Source organism: Porites lutea, chromosome 1 (genome assembly GCF_958299795.1).
Source record: "Porites lutea chromosome 1, jaPorLute2.1, whole genome shotgun sequence".
In the NCBI taxonomy this organism is placed as follows: domain Eukaryota; kingdom Metazoa; phylum Cnidaria; class Anthozoa; order Scleractinia; family Poritidae; genus Porites; species Porites lutea.
The window spans coordinates 19,833,798-19,843,852 of record NC_133201.1 but is presented as its reverse complement, the minus strand read 5'-3'; the positions used below and the strand labels follow the sequence as shown (position 1 = coordinate 19,843,852).

The window sequence follows — 10,055 nt, the reverse complement described above, 5'->3', positions numbered from 1 at the left end:
ATTCGAACAATTCTCAGAAATCCTCCCAAATACGGCAACAAATTGACATCGTTTCAGAGTTCAACCTGCGCATTTGAGGTCCAAAATCAATACATTTTGAAGCGCTTTCTTTACAGCTAAAATTCAAATTTGGCAAAAATATTTGAACAGACTTGCAATAACATTGCCAAGGAGTCATACAATTTACATTTGTACTTACTCGTTTCTCCATCATGTAGGACTTGCAGCTACTCGTAAATTTTTAACGGGTAAACTGGTGTCTACCCCGGAAAAACGGCTGGTTCTACCGGGTAAGGTCGATGACGTCACCACAAAATGAAAAAAACATGGCGCTACCCGTTACCCGTACACCGATTTCGGGGTATCTTAAGGTCTCTATTATATAGATACTGATGAAATACCACCGCTATCCATAAATATCTGGACAGAACAGGCCAGAAGATTAGCCAGTGAATTAACGATGAACAGTAAAATTGAGATCAAACAGCGAAACAAAGACGGGAACAGAGGACAGTTTGTTTATGATCTCCCTATGGTTTTTCAATAATATTTTGACATGCGGCTACACTAAGCTCCAGAAGTGTACAACATTCAACTACTGTCAAAAAGTTGTAGAAAATTTATTGCTTATAATTAAGCAATATACAAATGTAAACACAATATTGCTAAGTATTAGGTATTAAAATTAAGTGTATGTTTGTGCTACTTAATTTGGTTTGTAAACATTCCTCAAAGTCTATTAATTATGTTGTGTACAACACCATTCCATCAAGTTGTCTACTTTTTTCTTATTCCCTCCTGCATTGGAAAAACCAGGGCATCAGTAACTGCTTAAGAGGTTATCTGTTACCTTTAATGATTCCCTAGAAAAGACAAAAAAAAATCATCTATGAAAATAAGGTACGCACTCCTCCCAGCCTAAAACATGTCCGATCCAACAAAAATAATTATTCTCTGCAAAAAGTACAATCCCATCGGCTACCATTTCCTGCCAGCACAACCTCCTGTGTTAATGGTGAGTGGCCTCTTGTAGCTGTACAGTGATGCAGTCTAGAAGTGCGTGTGTGTTACTGTTAACATATTCAATAATTACATGTATACTATTCAGGGGAACTACCCCATTTCAAAGTGGCACTAGCCAGAAACATCAGATTTTCTTAAAATCTCTGTAGTAAATACTGAGTGTGTACACGTACATTCAGTCTGTAAAAACACTGGCAATCTGTTAGTTTAATTATTAATGATTAACTTACATCTTCATTGTACAGCTGTTGAATCCATTGCACTGGGTCGGTGGTTTCAGTTGTCCCTAAATAACTTGTTCTTAACTTTGCTTGTACTTTGTGTGCTATTTCTCTTCTGTGGCACTGTAATCTTGAAATCCGTATATATGTGGCTGTAAACAGAAAAAAAAACACTTCACTTTCTTTGTGAAAGCTCATTCTGTGCAGGGTTTCCTCTCTGAGTATTGTCACTTGCACTGGATGTCTAAAAGGCCTTGTTGGATACTAGAGAGTGTGAATAAAATGCATACAACTAACCAATAACAAAACTTGCCTTGCTTAGCCTTTCCTTATAGGTTAAAAATCAACTTTGTTCCAGCTGTTTTGTATTATAACTTGTAATGCTGTATTAACATTTATCCTCGTTGCTAGCAGCCTCTTTCCCCTGGTACTGCAGAAGACCAGGGAAAGGTCGACCATCTTTTAGCAGGGGGACGATATTATCCACACACAGGAAACTATCATCACTTTGAATTTTTTGAATACACATGTTCATGTAGTTATTTCATACATGCAGTTTAGTTTAGGTCATGCTATCCTACAAAAGGATCATAGGACCAAAAAGAATATATCCCTTTTGAGGACAGTTTGAACAACTCACAAAGTATACCCTGCTAATTCAGCTCAACACTGCTATAAACTTTACTGGTGGGAGTGCCCACACACCCCAGGCCTACCTGTCTGCTAAAGGTATGAGAAAGTCTTGGTAGTGGTTGCTTTAATACTTTGATTTAGAATACCATAGGGAAATTTATTGCCTTTTCTTTTTAAGGGACTAGCCATTAGCAAAGTGTTGTCCTGGGGAGGGGGGGTGGGGGGGGGGGGGGGCTGAAAAAACTAAGACTAAACTAAAGAAACTAAGAGTCTTCACTCAGCAAAACCATGAAATTGATTCAGTCAACCCAGCTTGGAGTAGATAATCCAACTGGACCACAAGAAAAAGACCTTTGTCTTTTAAAACGTTCCCCCTTTGCTCATATCTAATTATTGACTACATTTGATAATAAATAGCAATATCGTATTCAGAGGGAGAAGTGTATAATAAAATAATGTTAACTTGTCTTAGCCCTGATCACCACAACCCACACGATCTCTAATCCTTACTGAGAGTTTATTTATACGACTTATGTTAGAACGAGACAAAAAAAATAAACAACAAATTTAAGTCTTTTTAACTCTATTCTTCATAAAAAAAAATCACAGTGGGAAGTCATTAAAAAAAAATCACTTTGTGTTGGAAAGTGCACCTCTGAGGGTCGAGATTATTTCATTCATTTTTCTAGGGGGTGATGGGGGGAGTGGTGGAGGCGGGGAAGGCAGGCAAGCATGCCCAAGCCACCTAGATTCTAAGAGGGTCTTAGTGACCTTTTATCCATGTATCCGACACTGAACATATTGAAACAGAACTCTCCGTGAATTATCAAAAAAAAAAAGAAAAAGAAAAAAGACACAAGTGCAAGCATTGCCACATAAAAAAGGTATTTTATATTGGAGGTGTATGAAACCTGTTATTTTCAACATTTTTAGTTTTCTGAAGAAATGTAGGGAATGATGTGCATGCAACTGCAATTAAAAAAATTGTTCATGGGATTTCACCTGAAAATAAAAATCATTCACAGACACGTTGTGGGTGGAGAAAAAAGTTCTACAGACTGAAAATCTCTGAGCCTGCATAACTAGCCAGATTGTTTTTGTGCTTGAGAGTTTTGGCAGCAAAGCCACAAGAAGTGAGCATCTCCTCCTTATTCTCCACATGGCTTTACAGCTCGACCTCTACCAAAACTTTGTGGACCCCTGCACTTTCAATCCTGCCAGCTACGTAAGCTAAAAATCCCCCCCCCCCACCTCCATCGCTTAAAATTCAAATGCTCCATCCCTAATAAAGTTTAGTAGTGGTTGATGTTGTTCTTCCCACTGTATATGAAGGAAAAGGAAGGAAAAAATCAACATGGCTGACTGAAACACTAACCTTTACCCCCTGCCCCTGCCCCTGCCCCAACATTTACAAAACCATAGAAGAATAAAAATACTTGTATGAAAGTGGATCATCGTAGTTATAGACACAACTTTTGCAGTTGCGAAAAGAAAGCAGAGGTCAAGGGTTTGAATCCCGTACCAGCCTGAATTTTATTCTTTCAGGCTTTCTTTTCATAACTGCAAAAGTATAATTTGCGTCTATAACTGCAATGATCTACTTTCATATAATTCTTCAGCCCGCAGTTCACATATATGATTTTCATATATTCATGTACAGTAACTTCAATAAAAATACTCTCATACAGTTAATATTCCTTTGTGGTTACATACTTGTACATGTACATGAAGTATAAAACTGAGCGATTACCTTTCTTTCAATTTGGTTGCATTTTTTTCTGCAAGCCTTTATGGCTCAAACACGAACTCCGCAAGGCCAATTTTTAAACAGTCAAACATTCCACTATATCAATTAGGGTATCTGTAAATAAACAATAGAAAAAACACTGAGAACATTAGGCAAGGTGCACGTGTCTTTAAGCACTTGCACAGAAATATTCATTAAACTACAATGTTGTAGCAGCAACTTTTATGCTTAATTTACATTATCTACTACAATATGCGGCCTGTGTATTACAGCTGTATGTTAACTCATGATTACACCATATATGCTGTAGTGGTATATAATATCTACATAATGACTAGCCTCCTCTCTATCAGCAATATTTTATTGAATATTTTGTTTACCTGTTTTAATTTTTGGTCTATTGTATTTCAATTCAACACATATATAATACTATTACTCTTACATTTTATGATAGATGTCTAATAACAAATTCTCATTTCAAGACAATATTCTTTGACTGTTAAATGCCCCAATCAGGTACCTTAAATCCTCCAAAAACTTTGCTACAGATATCTTGGTTGTGTTTCACAACAGGACACATTCTCTGCTGTGAAGAAAACAAAAAAAAAATGATAAGTCCTTCGAGGCAAAAATTAATGTCAAGAACACAAGTAACTTTTAAACTTTTTCTTTCCATCTGTATTTTCTAACTGTCCATTTTTAGGCTTACAGCTCTGCTGTACCATGAAAACAATGGTATATAAAGCAACCCTCAGAAAGAGGGGAAATCATTAATTTTGAGCATGTGTTAAGTGCCCCCCAGCTTAGTTTTTCTCCATCTTGCACTGTTCTCATGACTAAATAACCAAAAATAGCTTGCACTTTTACTTTTTATGTTATAACAAGAATCACTTCGTGAATTTTACCGGGGCCACTTTTGTCTTGGCAACACACGTGGAAGGGTCCTTTTCATCAACAAGTTTGTCGAGCGACATGAAAATCTTTTTTATTGCAAATATTCTTTAGAGATGAAAACAAGGTGTAATGAATAATGTGAAAAGAGAAAATGTTAGGGAATCCCCCATTTTGAACAGTTGAGAGTTTTCGCATGTCACTAACGTAAATATTGCGTGACAAAGGTTATGTGAAACAGCTTTTCTGGTTTTTCATTAGGTAAAGGAGCTGTGTCACGAAATTCAGCCAAATTAGGAAATTACAAAATGCCCGTTAAATTAGGAGAAACATAAAAATAACCGCTTAAAACTTTAAAGGAAGGTTAAAATAATATAACAGCTAGTAACAACAGATGCCACGGATGGGCAAAACTGAAGAAGATTGAAACAGATTGAAATTAGCGGTTTTTGAAAACTGTTCAGCCTAACAGTTTTTCAAAGTTGATTTCTGCTGCTTGCAGCTTCAAAAATAATGCTCAGGAGACATATTTGTTTGTCTTGGGTCTCTAATTTTGTCATTTACATGTTAGATTTCTTTGCTTACTTTAAATTCCATAGCGATTAAGGGCGATCAGAGTAATAAGCAAAATTAAACAAAATGAACTGACCTGCTGTGACACAGCCCCTTTAAAGAAGTGATAGACTTTCTTGTGATGAGTGTAGCGAGTGCGAATTGTAAGGCATTGAAATGCACAAACAAAGTTTGTGCATGCAAGTTTAATAAGTTAAGATTTTTGTTTTGTCGTAGTGTACACAGTTCAACAGCAACTAAGCTTTGTGATCGTTAGGATGAATACTGTAACAATATTAATTTTTCAAAACACAGGGATCTCATTTATTGATAAGGAGCAAATGTAGTCGCATTAACCATTCCGTTCCAAAACTAATCAAATTAATATTTGGCCCTAGGCCTATTTAATGAATAATTAATTTTCTTTGAATTATTTCAATATACTTCTAAATCACAAAGGTAAACAATTATGTCCAGTAAAGGTGAGGGCATAAAAAAGCCCTAGCAATGGTTTAATGCAAATAAGGAAAGAGGAAAGGGCAAGGGCAGGAGAAGGGAAAAAGTAATTTGTTTGCATGGCGAGTGTGTTAGAACGAATGACTGCGTTGCAGCAAAGGTCACATGTAATTAAAACTCCAGAACAATAGATGAGGGTTCAATACATCAGTGAACATGAGTCAACTCCCAATCCTAGGCTGTCAAGTAACGCAGTTTTTCTCACGTGTTCAGATCGATTACATAATAATAAGATATTTCTTAGCAACAAGAATCCAAAGTAGCTAAGAATACCAAGGAGAAAAACATAAAAATTCTACATCAACATCTAATGAATAATGTGAAAAGACAAAATGTTAGGGAATCCCGCATTTTGAACAGTTGAGAATTTGCGCATCTCGCTAACGTAAATATTGCGTGACAAAGGTTATTTGAAAATATTTTGTTTTGTTGCTTCATAAGTCAAAGCAGTGATAGACTTCCTCCTAATGAGTTTTAACTGTTTGTCGGAAAATATTTCACGAAGTTTCCTGTAGGGAGTGCGAATTGTAAGGTATTGAAACGCATAAACAAAGCTTGGCGCATGCAAGTTTAATAAGTTAAGATTTTTGCTTTGTCGTAGTGTACACAGTTCTACGTCGACCAGGCTTTGTCTTTGCTAAGATGAATATACTGTAACAATATTTTGCAATAGACAGGGATCTCATTTATTGATAAGTGGTAAATATAGTCGTATTAAACCATTCCATGTGCAAACTAATCGAATTAATATTTACATGGTTGTTGCTTCCTACTTCAAATTTCTGAACCAGCGATATATCTCAGCGAACACTCCCAAAAGTAACGAGCCAGCGATATATCTCAGTCAGCGATATATCCCTAACAATGTAACTTTGAAGACACAGAAACGCGTTGCATTTTATGACTGGTGCCTGCCTTCGGCTAGGCCCCGGTAAAAACAAAAAAAAAGTGGTGGGGTGCAGATGCTGAATGGCAGATAACAATTAAAAAGGTAATTGAGGTCCTGCAATTTGGAATGCTGATCTGTTGTACATGTTTGCCAGGAAGGTAATATTAGTGCAGTGCATGCTAAAACCAGTTGCAAAAATGTTGAGACACTCTGATGAAAAACCGGCCTTTTTTATTTCAAATCGCTGCTAGTCTTACTAATGTGTGCAATATAATGCTCACCTCTCTCCGCCCCTCCATTCAAAGTTGTTCCTCCAGGTTTTGACCATGATCTTTTATTGCTAGCACTTTTGACAAGGGGAGAAGGGGGGATCACAAGCACAAGATCATTGACAGGCCATTAAGCCAAAATAAGGTACACTATCTCAAGTACTTTTGCAACTGGTTGTAGATTTGCTTGGTGCAGCATGTATGAAAGCTTACTACACTGTAAAAAGGTTTATAATAAACGGAAATTGTAAAAACAAGGTGCTGGTACATGTATATTGGGAGTAATTTTAAATCAATGGTGAAAGGAACAACAAAAATGACAAAAAAAAAAATATATTCCTTTGATGAGATTCTAGCTAGGGCTTCAAATCCAACTCAACTCAGTAGATAATTTAACCCTTTTTATAAAAGAATTATCTTGATGAATAATCAGCACTTTTATTTGCTGAAAGACATGTTACTTTGCTCATTTGTTTACAAGAAACTTGCCAGGCGTATTTGAGTGGCATTACATGTATGTGCAAAATTATAATCACTAAGCAAAACAAAAGAAATAAATTACATTGAGTTGATCTCAGGTGACACAAGAAACAGCAGTTTTTCGTAATAGTCATCAACTCTAATCAGTTTACATGTATAACTTGCTAATTATGTCTTCAGTGCAAAATTAAGTTAAACCAGAAACCCATAAGGGGTTTCTGGTTAAACAAATTTTAGTGCTGTACTTTGAACTGCAATCAAAACCTTGTTGCTGAGCAAAAAGTTCAAACTCTTCAAAACTAGACCCATAACTGTCAGGCTTCTTATGGAAATAAAATTTGCTTACAAGAATACAAAGAGGTGCTTTAGTACATGAAGGGTAATTGAGTTTCCTTCAGGAGAAGGCAAAATTCTTGGGTAGAAGTACATTAGTAAAGGCACGGTTAAAATGTTGAATTTCACGGGCTACATTATTTTTCGCATGTCCTTACATGAGAATAATATTAGACGAAAATATGTATGCATGTAAAAAATATTATAATCAATAACCTTGCATGCCAAAGATCTTACGTGTACAGCTGACAGTACATATATGTCTTCCCTTACCCCCATATTGTAAACACAGAATCGTTGTACTGTATACATTTCCAGTCAACTGAATAGATATCACAATTAATCATTCAAATACCGATATAGACAGCTACATACATGTACTTAATGACAACCAAGTTCCTATAACACACAGAAAACTGTACAGAAACTGTACAGTAGAGATGATCATTGAACTGATGAAAAATCCAGTTAACCATAAACAACAAGGTATACTTGGTACAGTTACTAGATTCAGGATGTATTTTGTAGAAAATGTATAAAGCGAAGATGTAGAATTTCAACATCGACAATTACAATCATGCTTAGAACTATTCTACACAAATAAAATCAAATGAAACAAAAAGACATGTACACATACAGGTGTAAGTCCAAGCTTTTTTCACTTTTCTGCCTCACCAAAACAAACAAAATGAACATTAAAAGGAACATTACATGTGAAGAACCCTGCAGTAGTACATTACAGCGGCTCCCAATAATATGCGCCTTCAAAAGGTTTTTTCTGTTGGTTGAAACCAGTTTTGTGTACGTTAATCAACTGTTTCCATTGTTTCTCCCTTGCTCTGCTAGAGAAACAATTTTTTTTTTATTGTTTTTCTCGATGAGCAAAAAATTGCAAGAACATTTTTGAATGACAAAGGAGTTTCCAATTTTAATTTTGCTGGGATGGAGAATTATTATCGGTCAGTGTAAAACGCAGACTGCGGACCAGGGGTAAAATGCAGACTGAGTGTAAAATGCAGACTGCAGACTGAGAGTAAAATGCAGACTGGGGTAAAATGCAGACCGAGCATAAACTGTAGTTGTGGAAAGGTTTAAGGGTCAAAAAATCCCGCAAATACATGTAAACGAACACTTACTTGAATACATCTGCTTTCACAAATCCATTCAGGACTTTCTTCTCTAGAACGTTGTCGACGACCAAAAAACATATAATCGAAATCTTGAACCTTTTTTCCGTCCGAGAGACCTCACGCTTCAAGTTAAGACGCGAAGTTTTCGATATACGTGACCAGGGACCGTGAATTGTTACAACACCACGATGTTTACGCCTAAATGGAAGCTGCTGACCCAAAATACTGTACAGGAAGAATTATGGCGCTAAAGAGGGAGTAAATCATTCCAACAACAAAGAAAGATGTTCTGCAGGAAATTTGGATGACCTTCTATGAAAGTATTGCAAATCAAGGTACACAGACTTAACCTGTTCGGATGTTCACTGAAACTTCTGGCGAATATGCAATCCACTTCAACTAGGAAGCGAAGTGTGTAACTGATACCGGCTAGCTATTTCACTGATTTGGAGAGGAAGGAGCACAAATGTTTAAAAAAGTCTACAGTCTTTATTCTGCATTTTACCCCAGTCTGCGTTTTACTCTCAGTCTGCAGTCTGCATTTTTCACTCGGTCTGCATTTTACCCCTGGTCCGCAGTCTGCAGTCTGCAGTCCGCAGTCTGCGTTTTACACTGACCGATTATATAATGGTGAAGCAAAGTGGACAATGGCTGAATGAATTAAATAGCTGAAACACTTTCTGTACTACGCAAAGTTTTTCAGGTTGCTAAGATTTTTCGATTGTATGAAAACACGAGCCATGAGCAAGTTCTGCAATGGAATATAAAGTCAATGAAACAAAAGATATCAGGTATCAGCAGAGAAAAAATTCTCCTCTGCAACAAGACTCTTTTTCCAAAAAAGTGAATATTACATGAATGCGGATTTCTTTAAGTTGTAGACTAAAAACCTCTCTGATTTCTACTTTTCTTCTTAATTCTTCTTCTTAATGTTTTATTGTACAGAACTATAACTTCTATAGTTATGTTTACAAGCATCGTGAATGTCGATTAAAACAACAGTATATTAGGGTTGTATAAATCTCCAAAAGGGTAAGTGAAAACAGGACCCTGGACCCATGCAAGCTACAGCAAGAATGGTGAAAAAGCAATACAGTGTGGGTTTAGATTAGCAAAACAACAAGTTTGCACAACATATCTCACTTTTTCATTGCCATCACCACATGACTACCACATGAAATTATTTCATGTTTTGTGAATGACACAATACAAGGTTTATCTTTTTCTATTTGTCTGAACCATTGGCTGCCCGACCTGAATCTGTCACCACAATCTTTTTCTTGCATTTCTCTCAAAAATGTCTCTAAATTTTGTCCTTAGTGGTGCCAGTTGATAAGAGTATTTCCATTTCAGCTCATTACAGGTCATTAG

General features: G+C 36.4%; 1 long non-coding RNA gene across 1 annotated transcript in view; it reads right to left on the bottom strand.

Annotated features, from left to right (window-relative positions):
- Positions 1-226: 226 nt before the first annotated feature.
- LOC140946303 (uncharacterized) overlaps positions 227-10,055 on the bottom strand; it is a 17,206-nt gene continuing 7,377 nt past the window's right edge. Inside the window, exons 3-6 of the long non-coding RNA XR_012166834.1 lie at positions 4,145-4,210; positions 3,628-3,738; positions 1,254-1,396; positions 227-863 (exon numbers count right to left, since the gene is read on the bottom strand). This is a non-coding gene — a long non-coding RNA (uncharacterized lncRNA). The remainder of the gene's footprint in view (positions 864-1,253; positions 1,397-3,627; positions 3,739-4,144; positions 4,211-10,055) is intronic.